The sequence below is a fragment of the Castor canadensis genome, chromosome 14 (assembly GCF_047511655.1).
Source record: "Castor canadensis chromosome 14, mCasCan1.hap1v2, whole genome shotgun sequence".
Classification (NCBI taxonomy): Eukaryota; Metazoa; Chordata; class Mammalia; order Rodentia; family Castoridae; genus Castor; species Castor canadensis.
In genome coordinates, this window is record NC_133399.1 from 19,999,327 (window position 1) to 20,014,800 (window position 15,474).

Here is a 15,474-nt window from a genome sequence, read left to right on the forward strand (position 1 = left end):
CCTCCACATTCTGAGAAAAGATCTCTCCTCCACCTCCATCTAATTCATTCTGGTCACCATGGTGGTGTAATTTAAAACTTTGCTATATAAAACAGGTCTGATCTTTAGCGCCTTTACAATTCTCATTCTTCCACCAGGCATAAAATTCTATGAATAACCTTGTGGATCCAATTCCATCTTCCTTGAAAGTCTCTGTTCAGATATCCGGTTGTTTACCTGTCTTGTCTGGACCCCATCGAAAACAGCACCTACTTCCCACTTTGTTTTTCCTACTTTATCTTCATAGCAACTATTCTCATGTGATATTTTGCATGGCAACTTTTTGTTTTCAGAGAGAGAGCTGCAAACTCATATATGAAAAAGGACATTCTAAAATGTATCAAATAAAAAAATAATAATGCTAAATTCCTCACTCCTGGTAGGAAAATCAACCACATGGAACAAGGAAATAATACTAGAACTTCAGAATTTCTTCTTCTAGGATTTTCAGAAGACCCAGAACTGCAGCTCCTCATATATGGAATTTTTCTCTCTCTGTACCTGGTCACTGTGCTTGGGAACCTGCACATCATCCTGGCTACTATCTCAGATACTCACCTGCACACACCTATGTACTTCTTCCTCTCCAACCTGTCCTTTGTGGACATCTGCTTCACCTCCACCACTGTCCCAAAGATGCTGGTGAACATCCAGACACAGAGCAAGGACATAACTTATGAAGGCTGCATAATCCAAATTTATTTTTCACATTATTTGTTGTGCTGGACAACTTCCATCTGGCTGTGATGGCCAATGACCACTTTGTAGCCATCTGTCACCCCCTGCACTACACAGTCATCGTGAATTCCCATATTTGTGGATTCCTGGTGTTGGTGTCCTGGATAATTAGTCTACTGAATTCTTTGTTACAGAGTTTCATGGTTCTTCAGCTGTCTTTCTGCACAGATGTGGAAATCTCCCACTTTTTCTGTGAACTTAACCACGCAGTTCACCTTGCCTGTTCCGACATATTTGTTAATAATGTCATGATTAATTTCTCAACTACATTGCTTGGTGCTGGTCCTCTCACTGACAGTATTTTGGTCAAGTTGTGGAAGTAAAATGTTCTCTTATTTAATTCTGAATTTTTTATTTCTGTTATTTCAGCTTTCAAAAAATAAGGATTCCTAATGAAACCCACAAAACACTGTTTGAAAAGCTGTGGAGGGAAAGTAATGGAGAAGATGAACTTGTCAATGTCCGCTGTATGTATCTATGTACGTTTGGAATTACCACAATGACACTTCCTCATATTCTTAATATATGCTAGTGATAAAACTATTTTAAATGATGCTTAGCAAACGTATCCATGTAGTTAGGTATTCTTCTCTCTCTGTCATTTAGTAAGAGTATTTTATTTTATTTTTTCAAAAAAGCTACTTATAACTTGGATTAGAAATATGAGCAATCCCCTTTTATCCCTTGGAACAACATCAGTTTCTTAAGTATAATTTCTTCTCAAATCTTAAAACAGTTATTTTTTTATTATTAATACAAAACACAATCATATTGTCTACACCACCTACTGGAAAAAACTATACTTGACAATAAAGGCACAATGTATGATTTTATCCATAATGAAAATCTGAGACCAACGTTTTTGCACTTGTGGGTTCATCATGCATCATTACATTAAGTGCTCTACTAATTAATGCAGGTTTTGAAAAACCAGTGAGTGTTATAACTGATAGTTAGATTTTCTTCTCATGATTGGAGTTTTGTTTTCTTCTTCATCTTGATGTGCACAGTTCCTGCTATAATCACCAGAAAAAAGTAATGTTCCATTTCATGACTACAAGTGAATTCTAAATGGGAAGACTAATTAGAAATAATAGCTTGATTATTTGGGCCTCAGAATCAGAGAAAAACTAAAATATGATGAGTAAATGTCTTCATTTTATATTGTATTAGTTTGTAAACATTTCTTTGTACATTGTAATTACTATTAAGGAAAGGTGGAATGTTACTGTCCATGTGCAAGGGTTTATTCACTAAGGATAGCATGGCATGTGTTACTTTTTATTGTTCAATTATGTTTGGTTCTACTTGGAAACTTCCACTGCTACTAGCAAATATAAATTCTTCCATTGTTCTAAATAGAATTTCCACTCACTTCTGAGTGCTGCACTATACAACAGCAGGTTAATGAACAAATAAAACCCAAATCATCCATTATGTACCACCCTTATGCTCAGGAATAACTTTGATCTTCATCAAGACATAACATACAGGGCACTTGAAATTCTTCTCATTCTTGCAAATTGGTACCATGAGTTTATACAAATACCCCTGTTTTTTTGCCCAAAATGTAATCTCCACAGTCATTTTCAGTATATTTGTATAAAATAAACTTGAATAAAATAGTAATTGTGAATGATGTCTTTAGATATAACATTAAATGCCCAAAATATAAAATATCAAATTATCATAATTACCCTAATTTTCATTTCTATTAGTTAATATGTTTGTTTTGGTGACTAAGAAACATCCTAAAATCAAGACATTTAATGCATTGCCTTTATTATCAGAGACACTGTACATGAAGTGGTTACAGTGAGCTACTACTCACAGTAGTAGTGATACCCTACTGCATCTACAGTCAGCTGTGGGTCGCATGTGTAGGCTTTGCTGAGACTCTCCAGGCTTCCTCAAGTGCTGTGCACTTGTCTGATGCTGGCTCATCTATAGTGAATCTGGGACAGGGGCTTCTCCTCCACATGTTCACTATTCCAGTTGTCTGGCCTGGATTTTTCATGTATCTGAGGAAGGATTACAAAACAGCAGAAGTGTCCCTACTTGCTTTTTCAGGCACATTATAAATCCCACAGTCCTGTATTGCCAAAGTTCATTAAAATCCAAATTCCACCTCAAAATGTGGAGGATGACTCCTACAACATCCATCCTCAGCAGCTGAATGATTGCCTTACAGAAAATATTAAGATATTTCTGTCACCACTAAATGTCCCTATGGAATTGATTCCAGGAACTCCATGTACTTCAAATCTGCCATTGTGGCAGGAAAGCAGCTGTAGACACCTCATTCTGGCATGCCAATATAACTTTATTTACAAAAACAGACCAGAGACCACAACTAATCTTTTACAAGTATTTGTAAGATGAAATATTTGCGTGCAGAATGTACAAAGAGCTCTAAAAATTAAGCAAACAATGAATTAATAGAGTAACCAATAAATGTATAAATTATATGAGCAGATATTTTCAAAAGAAGAAATAAAAATGGGTAATAAGTACATGAATAAATGTTTAGCATCCTAACCATAAAAGGAATTTATTCAAACATCATTGAGATTCTATCTCACTGCAGTCACAATAGCTCACATCAATAAAACCCCAAATATTGCTAAAGGTGTGGAGAAGAGGGACCCTTATACACTTTCATGGTAATATAAATTCATGCAGCCACAGTGAAAAACAATATGAATTTTACTTAAAATCTAAAGATAAATCTTCTATTGATAGACTATAATGCCATACTTCTCCTGCACAGATATCTGAAGGAACATAAATCAACATCCTGTAGAGATACCTACACACCCATCTTTATAGCTGATCTATTCACAATAGTCAAAATGTGAAATCAGCCCAAGCACTCATCAAATGTGAATTAAAAAAATGTGGCATTTATACACAACTGTATATTTTTCATCCATAAGGATGAATGGAATTATGTCATTTACAGGAAAATTAATAAAACTAGAGATCATCCTGTTAAGCCAAATAAACCACAGTGATGAAGATAAATATTGCATATTCACTTGCACAGGTGGAATCTATTCCTTAAAGCTTAGTGACAGGTATAAAGTGGGTTTTTTCTGGGTGTGAGCACCAGAAGAAGGGAGGAAGGTGAAAGAAGTGGATAAGATAGTGGGAACATATTAAATAATACAACAAAACCTGTTGAAATTATTTTAAGAAGTATGATACAGAAACCTTAAAATGGCAGAGGTTATCATGAGCAGGGGGTCAGTAACCAGTGTAAAGATCTGTTAAGTTGAATCAACATGGGTCATAACACATGGGTAGAGGAAAGCAATACTAGGAATCTTTCTGTATAGCTATCCTTAATTCAACTAGCAAAAATGCTTTGTCTTCCTTATTATGCTTATGTCATTTCTTCAACAAAATTTGTGATAAGGGCAGAACAGGACCTGCCTGGAGCTTAGGGGAGGAAAGGGGGAAGGGGAAGGGAGGGGGGCAGAGTGGAGAAATGACCCAAACAATGTATGCACATGTGAATAAATGAAAAAAAATTAAAAAAAGAAATTTTGATTCAAAGGAAAAGAAGTATGGCAAAAAAGGAGAGTCTTGTGGAGGATGAATTCGATAAGGGTACATTGCATGTATGTATGGACATATCACATGTATGTATGGACATATCACAATGAAACCACTTTGTACAACTAATATTTGCTAATAAAATATGTAAAAGAGAGGGAGTAGAACTTTTTCTGATTGTTTGGTGGTACTGGGTTTTGAACTCTGGATCTTTCTTATGTTTGCTTGGCAGGTGCTCTACCCTTGATCCTCCAGTCCTAGCAATTTTAAGATATTAGGAGATGTGCCCCCACCACATATCAGTGCTTTGGAACTCCAAGGAATCTAGTGAAGTCATTTATTTCAAACACTACAAAAATAGAAGTAAGGATTTGGCAAATGTGACCAAAACATTAGATATCTGGAAGGCAGAGATTTCATGGAAAAGATATAGTAATTAAATTGTCTAATTGCTCACCAGTTCTCTTAGGAACACAGAATAAGCAGAAATATATCCTTCCTTCTCAGACCAATGTCGCTCAGGTAAATGAGTACTCAGGACTTGGAGTTAAAAAGGAAATGCACCTAATAAGCAGAGGGGGAGCTAGAAACATATAGCTGGCATTGTCCCTTAGGGTGCAGGTTTGACAAGAACTGAACAAGGTTATTCCTTATGAAGTCCTCAGAGTCTTAAGTGTGGCCAGAGAACCAGTTCTTCAGTCCTTCCTGCTGTCTTATCTAGGGCAGATTCTATGTCCCTTATCCACTATCCAGGGAGGAATCCAGACTTCCATATTGTGACCCCCTTCTCAAAGTCCCCATCAGGTGACTCTCATATCCTGCAGGATATGTAAAACCTGAATGGAAACTGACAAAATTTACCTGCCTGGTGTCACCTGAGAACAAGTCAGCCAAGCCCATAGCTGAGAGATCACAGACATCACTGTGTGTTGACTTACATGAATAATTAATTGGCAACACTCTTAACATGTTAAAAAAAAGAGAAGTGGGTTTTAGACTCTGTACAGCATAAATCACAGACATTTAGTGATGGGAATTGAAGCAAGTTGGAGACTGAATGAAGTGGCATAAGTTTTTCTTATAAAGTTAGAATGTGTCCAAAGATGACTAATCAGCAAGTTTAAGTGTGTAGAGAAGTGCTGTGCAGTGATAGAATCTTTTCTTTAATTCTTAACATGCAACATGTTCGAATACTTTTCTGTGTTCATTAAAAAAACAGAGAAAGGTTGGGAATTTGCTTAAGTAGTATTCCACCTATCTAGGAAACTCATGGCCCTGAGTTCAACACCAAGTAATGAAAAACAAGACCAGATTACTGGATTCCTTACAAACTCTACCTCACAACAAGATGAGACATACATTTCACAGTATCTGCTTTCATCTTGGCATTCACATAAAATAAACTCTTTATTCTTATGGGTCTGAATGCTTTTGTCTTTTGTTGTCAAAAAGTGAATTGGAAGCTCATTTTACTAAATTTGCTGTTTCCCATTTAGCTCTTTGATGTATGTATGTGGATATATTCTGGAAAGGAATATGTGAAATTTTATGCATTTGCTGTGATCAAAACTATCCATCAGACTAATTGCATACTCATCTTCCCAGTGCATTTTAAATTGCAATTTTTTTGCCTCATTAATATTAGTAACTTTCCTTCTATAACTTCAGGTATCAGTTTTTCCAGATTAGTATAGTTTTGTCTTTTGTGATTGGCTTTATTTTTACAAAATGTATCATCCTTTGGCACATTGTGGAACACATGACTGTAAGTTCTTCTAAAGACTACCTACATTTTTGTAGGCATATTTTCATGCATACCAACTTCATTATACTTACAGAGATTTTCTTTCTAAACAGTGGGTATAAATAACTGGCATTACAGGGTCAGTGTGAGAAATGAGTTTGATAATGCATGTACTGCATTAGCTTAGGTCGTGGTTAGACCTCAGGAAGGGAGCTAAGAAAACATTGTAATCATGGTTTCATTTAAATTCATCACTATTACCTGAAGTTGTATCCAGTGTCACAGCCACACTTGAGTCAGTTTATGTTTACACAAGATGAAAATTTAACATAGATATGGCTTCTTCCACTGCCCCTAAAATGGGTATCTTTTTCAAATTGTATTTACAAGTTTGTAAATTAAAGTTAAAATTAAAAACTCACAGTACTGTCATTAAATTTTTATTTTATCTCTTTTCCTTGACAAATGATTTTAGATTTTCAATGAGTTTCACTTCAGGTAGTTGTTCTGAATCCATTTATTTAGTAGATCATTCTTTTTCTTACTAAAATTTTAATTTCCTATTTGCTTAATATGATTTCTACAAAAATATTTTGGTGCTGCTATGTTTTCAATGTGGTGATTCGTGCTTGAGCCATTCCTTCAGACTTACTTTCTAAAAATTTTGGCCTTTTGGAAAACAAAAAATGGAGCAAATTCCTTAAAATGTCTGCTTAATCAGATTTCATATTATAGTAGAAAATGCGATACAACAAAACAAATGCATGCATGGTACAGTGGCCCCACAGATAGTCATATGAGGACAGGGAATGGATCGTCCTGACAGGCACAGGATCTTACAGTGCCATCCTCAGAGCACTGGAACCTGTGCTTACATGTTCTAAACCGGGAAGTAACCTTTGAAAATGCTGTTGGTTTCACTTTGTAAGCATTCCACTGAGGATAATTGCATCTGTGTTCCTCTAGGACATTGTTGTATATTTTTAATTTCTTGTTTAACCAAATTATGACTCTTGCAATCCAGACACAGGAAGATTAACCAACAAAGGAAAAAAATTGGGATCCAGTTTTATTAACAGCATGAATTTGAGATAAAAAAATACTGCATGATCCCAAGTACATAAGATATCTAAGGTAGTCAGCCCCATAGATGCATGGAATAGAATACTGGAGCTGGGTATAGGATGAATAGATGTAAAGATACAGTTATATAAGGTGATTACTTTTTAGAACACTGTTGTAGAACATAGAACTTAATATCAACAGTATGATATTGTACACTTCAAAATCTGTTACAAGAGTGAATATAGTAGCACACACCTGTATTCCCAGCACAGAGGAGGCTGAAGCAGGAGAGTTCATGAGTTCAAGCCTACCTAGATTACACAGTGAGTTTGTCTCAAAATAAAAACCCAGAAAAGGATGAAAGAACAAAACAGAAACAGAAGGAAAATTTGTAACGAGGATAGATATTATATTGATTGTTTTACCAAAGGTTAAAATTTAAAAAAGAAAACAAAAACAAAAACAACAGGAACACAATCCAGGTAGTGATGGTATTACCATGGTTTTCCTGGTCTAAACTCACCCATGTGGATACACTACACGTGCAGTTTTTTGCCTTTGTGTTGTAGCTTAGTATGGCTGCTTAAAACTAATGTACACAGTACAACACAGGAAGCAAGGTCACTACATTTGTAAATGTCAGACTCTTCCAGGAGGCCACCTCCTTTTCAATCTACTTGGACAGGATGTCTTTTTAAATCTTCCTCTTGAGCATTCTCATTGCCATAGCACCTTCATTTATAAATCTGTTATATACCAACCTCAGGTCCTTTGTACAATCATGGCTCCTAACAGACACTGAATTAAGAGAGAACCTCATGGCTCTTACCCCTTCCTTGAAGTTGTCTTGTTTGCCTGTCTTCCAGGACTCTATACAAAATGCCTGCGTACACTCTACATTTATCTGAAATTTTTTACTAGGACTTGGTACCCTCTGATTTGTTATATGGTAATTTCTTTTTCTTTTTAACTGAAACATAAAAATTATATATTTTTACAGGATGTAACATGGCATTTCAACAATTGTATACATTGTGTAATGTCAACATCTATCTATGTCCTTAAATGTTTACCATTTGTTTAAAGTGAAAATATTTCAAGTTTTCTTTTATGTCTTATTTTTGTGAATAACCATATCTATTTATAGTTTTAATTATCTTATAGTCATTATAAAGGAGAAATTCATTGTGACAATTCAGAATAAAACTCCATTGCATGTATTAAAATGGTTGTATTAATTTACATTCACACAAACAGTGTATAAGAGTTCTTCTTTCCCTGCATCCTCACCAGTATTTGCTGCTGTTTTTGTTCATGGTGATGACCACTCCAACTGGGCTGAGATGAGATCTTAGTGCAATTTCGAGTTGAATTTCCTTAATCACTGGGGAAGTAGAACCCTTCTTCCTAATTTTTGTGGTCATTTGTACCTCTTTCTTTGAAAATTCCCCTTCAATTCATGTGACCATTGCTTCATTGGAATGCTGCTTCTTTGAGGGTTGAGTTTTTTTGAGCTTCCTATAGATTTTGGATATTAATCCTTATATGAAGAGTAGCTCGCAAAGTTTTTCTTCCATTCTGTGAGCAGTCTCTTGAGTCTAGTGACCCTTTGCTTTCTCATTTGATCCAGTAGCATTTATTCATTATTTCTTTTAGTTGCTTAGCCATCGCAGTTTTATTTAGGAGGTTGTTGCCTATGCCTATATGTTCCACTGTATTTCCTACTACTTCCATAGCTGTTCAAAGTTTCAGGACTTATTTTGATCCATTTTGAATTGATAATTGTACAGAGTGAGAGACAGGGATCCCAATTCAGTCTTCTATATGTGAATATCTAGTTTTCCCAGTCACATTTGTGGAAGAGATTGTCTATTCTTCATCTATTCCATTGTCTGGATCTTCAGTCCTATTCATGTCTCTTTCCTGCCAATATCATGCTGCTTTTATTGTTATAACTCTGTAGTATAAATTTGGAAACAAGTATTGGGATACCTCCAAAATTGGACTTTTTTTTTCACAATTCCTTTGGCCACTTGAGGCCTTGTGTTTTTTGTGGATTTTATGATTGATTTTTCTACCCCTGTAATGAATGTCATTCGAATTTTGATAGGGATAGAATGGAACACTATAGATTTTGATAGTATAGTCATTTTCATAATGTTGATAATACCAATTCATGGGCATGGGAGATATTGTCAAGTTCAGATGCATGACTTGATTCCTCTCTTCAGTGATTTATAGTTTTAATTGAAAAGGTCTTCAGTTTACTTTGTTAAATCTATCCCTAGGTATTTTATTTTATTGAATCTTTTGTACATGTGTTGTTTCCCTGATTTCCATCTCTGTCTGTTCATTGTTGGGATACAGGAAGGTACTGATTTCTGTATATGAATTTGTATCGTGCTATGTTGCCAAAAGAGTTTATAATTTCTAAGAATTTCTTGGTGGAGTTTCTAGAGTCTGTTAAACATGCGACCACATAATCTGCAAATAAAGAGGGCTGGACTGCTTATTTCCATATTTGTATCACTTTTATGTCTTATTTTTGTCTTAATGCTCAGTCTAGGAATACCAAAATCATATTGAATAGCATCAAGGAAAGTGGGCATCCTTGTCTCATTCCTGACTTTAGTAGGAATGGTTTCAGTTGTTCTGCATTTAGTAGGATGCTGCCTATACGTTTGCCATATATAACCTTTACGATGATGAGGAACATTCCTTCTAATCCAAGTTTCTTCAGAGTTCTTGTGATCAAAGGATGCTGAATTTTGTCAAAGGCCTTTTCTGCATCTATTAGGATGATCATGTGATTTTTCTCCTTGGTTCTGTTTATATGCAATCACCATATGATTGTTTAGGGTTTGGTTTATTCTTATTTTCCTAGAACCTTAAAGTGCATCATTTTGTTGTTTACTTGAGATGTCTCTATTTTTTAGCTATGAACATTCCCCTTAATGTGGACTTTTGCTGTGTCCCACAGGTTCTGGAAGGTTGTATTTTCATTTTCCCTGGACTCTAGGAATTTTTTGATTTATTCTCATATTTCTACCATGGCTATCTGGTCATTCAACAGGGTGTTGTTGAGTCTGCATGTGTTTTAATGTTTTCTTTTGTTTCCTTTTTTGTTGAGATCTACTCTTATTCCTTTGTGATGTGATATTATATAGGGCTTTATTTCAGTTTTCTTAAGTTTATAAAGACTTGCTTTGTGTCCTAAAATATCATCTGTTTTGGACAAATTTCCATAAGCAGGTGAAAAATGTGTCTTGCAAGGTAGTTAAATGGAACACTCTGTTGATGCCTAATGTTTCCATCTGGTCTGTGAGTTCTAAAGTTTCTTTGTTGATCTTTTTCCTGGATGACCTGTCTATTGGTGACAATGGAATATTGAGGTCTTTCACTCTTCTGTGCTTTGGTCTACTTAAGCTTTTTTAAAAAAATTTATTATTCATATATTCACATATGCATACATTGTTTGGGTCATTTCTCCCTCCTAAGCTTTTAAGTCCATAAATATTTTCTTTAACATAGTTGAGTACCCCAGTTTTTAACACATATATGTTAAGAATTTTTATTTTATTTTATATTAACATGAGGTGAACTTCTTTCTTTCTTCTCACTGAGTTTAGTCTGAAGTCTACTTTGTCAGATGTAAGTATAGTTTCTCCTGCATATTTTTTAGAACATTTGCTTGGGAATCCTTTTTGCATCCTTTCTCTCTAAACCAGTGTTCATTGTTCTCTGTGAGATGACTCTCTTGTAAGCAGTATATGGTTGGGTCTTGTTTTTTTAATCTGATTTGATATTCTATGTCTTTTGATAGGAACATTGAGGTCATTAGTATTTAGTGTTATTATTGAGTGGTCTGTAGTGTTTTATCACTTTCATTCCCCTGCTGTTTATTTTTCCTCTATTCCCTGTTTGCTAGTCTACTCAGTTGAAAGGATTTATTCTTCTTTGCATTTTACTGGCTGACTCTAAACTATTCTTCTGTGTGCAAGAGTCCTTCCCATATTTTGTGCAGTGTTGTTTTGGTTGTCATGAATTTCTTTAGCTTTGTTTGTTGTAGAAGGTTTTCATTTCCCTTTCAATTGGGAATGATAATTTTGCTGGACATACTAGTCTAGATTGATAAATGTTTTATTTCAGGGCCTGAATATACTTTTCAATGACATCTGGCCTTTAGGGTCTGTGTGGAGAAATCTGTGATTATTTTAATTGGTTGGCCTTTATATGTGATTTGACTTTTCTCTTTTTCAGCTTTCAGGACTCTTTCTTTGTTGAGTATATACACTGTTTTTATAATGATATATCTGCAGGTATTTCCTTTCTGGTCCTGGCTTCTTGTTGTTCTGTAAGCCTCCTGAATCTGGATGTCTTTCCCTTTCTCAAGATTGAGGAAGTTTTCAGCTCTTGTGTTATTAAATGAATCATGTATGCCTTTTGTTTATACCTCTTCTCCATTTATATTTTCTTAGCAGTTTTTCATGGTCTTAGACTGTTTGATCTAATTACTCTACTTTGTCTTGTGGTTCTGATATTCTGTTATCAACTTGCTCCACTCTGTTCATCAGTCTTTTGGTTGAGGTTTTTGTTTGGGATATTGAGCAGTTCATTTGTAATGGTTATTTTTCTGTACTGTTGTTTATTTACTCTTATATCTAGCATGATGTGCTTAATTTCATTCATCTGTTTCTTTCAATTACTTTTTTTTACTTTTAGTAGTTTATTCATATCCTCTTTGCATTCAGAAACTAGCTTATGTGTCTCCACTTTGAGCTCATTAATCATTTATCCTATTATTTTTTGGAATTAAATATTTAATATTTCCTCCCATTTACTGTTGTTTATATCCTCAATGGTGATACTGACTTTTGAGAGGACTTTGTTGCCTTTTTGCTTAACATTTCTGCTTTGGCACTATGCATCCAGGGTGTTTTTTTTCAGAAGTTACACTCCTCTGTGCTCCATAAGTTGGAGTTTTATGAAAGAATACATAGGACTGGGTGTTGACTGAGTGCTGGCATGTTCTCTTTTCTGTAAATGGGGGCAAGGAGTATACTGGCTCAATTGTTATACCATTAGCTTCTTATTCTCAAGATGCCAGATTCTTTCCCCAGTTCCACAAAGGGCAAGGATGCTTAGCTACTGAGGCTATCACAGTTGTCAAAGTACAGCCTTAAAATTACATTAATTCCCATAAAGATCAATTACTACAACTGTTCAGTATCTTTTATTATCTATTGTAGCAACCATGAATCTGCCTGGTCCTGGAAGCCTGAAGGTAGTAAAGGTTGTGATAGGTGTGTTACAGGGAAGGAGCTGTAGTCGATAATATGAGGTGAAAAGACTATGTAGCATAAAGGAGTGGTGGCTTATCAAATAGAAGGGTTTGATTAAGGGGCAGACTGTGCTAGGTAGAAAAGATCAAATATGTGAAAAGATAGGAGAGCAGAAGAATGATTGAGGCAATTAAACAATAAAATTCCACAGAAGTGAAAAGTCTGGGACTCTTTTTAAATCTTGAAAGTATTTATAGTGAAGGAGGATTTGGGTGAAAATAGAGCAAAAGGAAATTGAGAACTAGGCAGTTGTTCTAATGGTTGACAAGTGGAAAATATACATTGAAGAGGGTAGTAAATAAGGGGACTAGAAGAAATGGTTTGGGGGTTCAAACTTAAAGGTGAGTTGTTGGTCTCTCACATGATGATCACACTGATAGGGAAGGGAGAAAATAAGGCTAAAGAGAAAACTGGGAATCAATAATGCAATACTCCTGTTAGAATGTATAGAAAATAAGCTTCAAATAAATGAGTAAAAAGATCTACATCGCATTTGATATACTGTGAGAACTTTTGTAAATGCCACAATGTATCCCAACCCAGTACTACAATAAAAATAATCTACGTTACAGATTTATCTGCAATGGGCACAAATTTTAAATAAAAATCCTGAATTTTCTATTGATTTTCTGAGAAGTCTTTGTGTCTAAGACATTCAGTCCAGTGGATGGCAAGCTAAATTAGATAACTGCCTCTGGAATGGTTCCTGATGCTGGAGACAGGGATTTTTTTTAAAGGTCTGTGTAGGATCTCTGAAATTTATCCTATCAACTTGACAGCCTTACCCATCTACAATAACAATTTTCCCCTATCTGAAATGTTAGAAGAACTTCCATTCTTTAGTTATACAAAAATTCAGGGCTTTGTCTGAATACCATCACGTGGTTTCTTACAGGTTTGTAGGTGAAGCTCACCATTGTTAGTGCCATTCCTGCTGCTGTGCTGTGGTCAGCAACCCCCTAGGTCACACTGTGCCTACTTCCATGGGACTTCTGTGGACTACCATTGGGTGCCAGTATATCTTATGTGATGGGTACCTCTTCACCACTGGCTTTTGCAGCCAACACTAGTGAGCACACAGGATCCATGAAGTCAAGCCTGGTTCAGGGAAGTGACTCATGTGAGCTCAGAAAATGTTGACAGGATTCCAGAGAAGTTCTCAGCAGGGTCTAGAGAGGGTCTTTGGTCAACAGTGCATGAGATGTGTGGCTCCATTTATGCTTGCTGGATCCTAGTAGCTTTGCCCAGCAGGTTTCATGTTGGGCCCCTTTTTTGTTTGGGCTCTGTTCATCTCCAAGTAGTTCTTCCTATCTATATTCTTTATCCATGCAAAGTTTTTAAGGACTTTTTTTCAACAATCCATGCTCATTGATTCCACACTGCTAAGAATAATGATGTAACTAACGTTGTGTTTTTCAAGTTCATAATAGATTTCTTTATCAAAAGTGTGGATTATAAAATATATTCAAGAAAACTTTGACAGGGACAGAAATACTAATCAGAAATGTTATGATGGATATAATAAAAGAGACCAGATATAAAAATTTGTCATAAACATTTTCTCTTTTCTGATGGTCATTCACATCAACATGAACCAAAGAACTGTACAATAATTTCAGAATTTCTTCCTCTGAGGTTTTCAGAACAAAAGATCTTCAGACTCTCATATACAGACTGCTCCTGTCCATGTACCTGATTGCTGTGCTTGGGAACCTGCACATCAACCAGGCCATGATCTCAGACTCCACCTGCACATGCCTATGTACTTCTTCCTCACCAAACTGTCCATTTTGGACATCAGCTTCAATTCTACCACCATCCCAAAGATGCTGGTGAACATCCAGACACAGATCAACCTATCACCTATGCAGTTTGCATCACCCAAATTCACTTTTTGGATTATTTGCAATGTTGGACAACTTTCTCCTGGCTGTGATGGCCTAGGATAGATATGTGACCATCTGTGTCACCCCCTATATTTCATGGTTATCATGAACAACTAGCTCAGTGGGTTGTTGTTGGTGGTGTCCTGGGTCATAAGTGCACTGAATTCCTTGTTAAAAAGCTTACTGGTGTTGAGTCTGTCCTTTTCTACAGCACTGAAGTCCCTCACTTTTTCTGGGAAACTAATCACTTACTCACCTTGCCTGTTCTGACACATTTCTTAATGATGTGGTATCATATAATACAGAAATGCTGTTGGCTGTTTGTCTCCTCAGTTGCATCCTTTATTTGTGCTCTATGGTAGTTTCCTCCATTATTCCCCTTCTATTCGGTTCAAGGGAAATGTAAGGTATTTGACATCTGTGTGTCCCACCTCCTGGTTGTCTCCTTATTTTATTGTACAGGCTCAGGTGTTTACCTCAGTTCTGCTTTTACCCAAAACACACACTGAACTGTAAGAGCCTCAGTGATGTAAAGTGTCGTCACACCCATTCTGAACCCCGACTTACAGCCTGAGGAATATGGATATCAAGAGTTCTTTGAAAACACTCTTTGAGAGAGAAACTCAAAAGTGCTTATTGTCTTGAGCCTAAAAAAGCTCTGTGTTCTGCTGAACACAGAACTGGGAGCCTCAGAATATGAAATTACAATTTTTGAACTGATGTTTGCTGTCTTTCTCTCCATCCATTTATATTCTCGACTTTCTCTTTCTTTGATTTCAACTTCTTCATAAAATTTATGTAACTCAGCTTATAAAAATTCTTCTTCCTCTGATGTGAAAATAAGGACACTTCATCAATCATATGCTTCCTCTTACTTAAAGCCATGGTTTAGACTGGGTTCATTTGTTTGAGTCTGTACTCCTTGCTATATGTCAAGATCAGGAGTAATGTGGTGCAAGGACAACCCAGGCAAAATGGTTCTCAATATCCAGTTACGCCAAAGAGTGCATGCAGTGACACATGCTTCTCATCCCAGCTGTGCTGGAATTACCAATAGAAGGATGGCAGCCAGGTTGGCTGAGTTACAAACTGATACTTATCT

The 15,474-nt window shown here is 35.9% G+C and overlaps 1 pseudogene; it reads left to right on the forward strand.

Moving 5' to 3' along the window:
* Positions 1-435: 435 nt before the first annotated feature.
* On the forward strand, positions 436-14,881 carry LOC141416150 (putative olfactory receptor 7A2; annotated as a pseudogene).
* Positions 14,882-15,474: the final 593 nt, after the last annotated feature.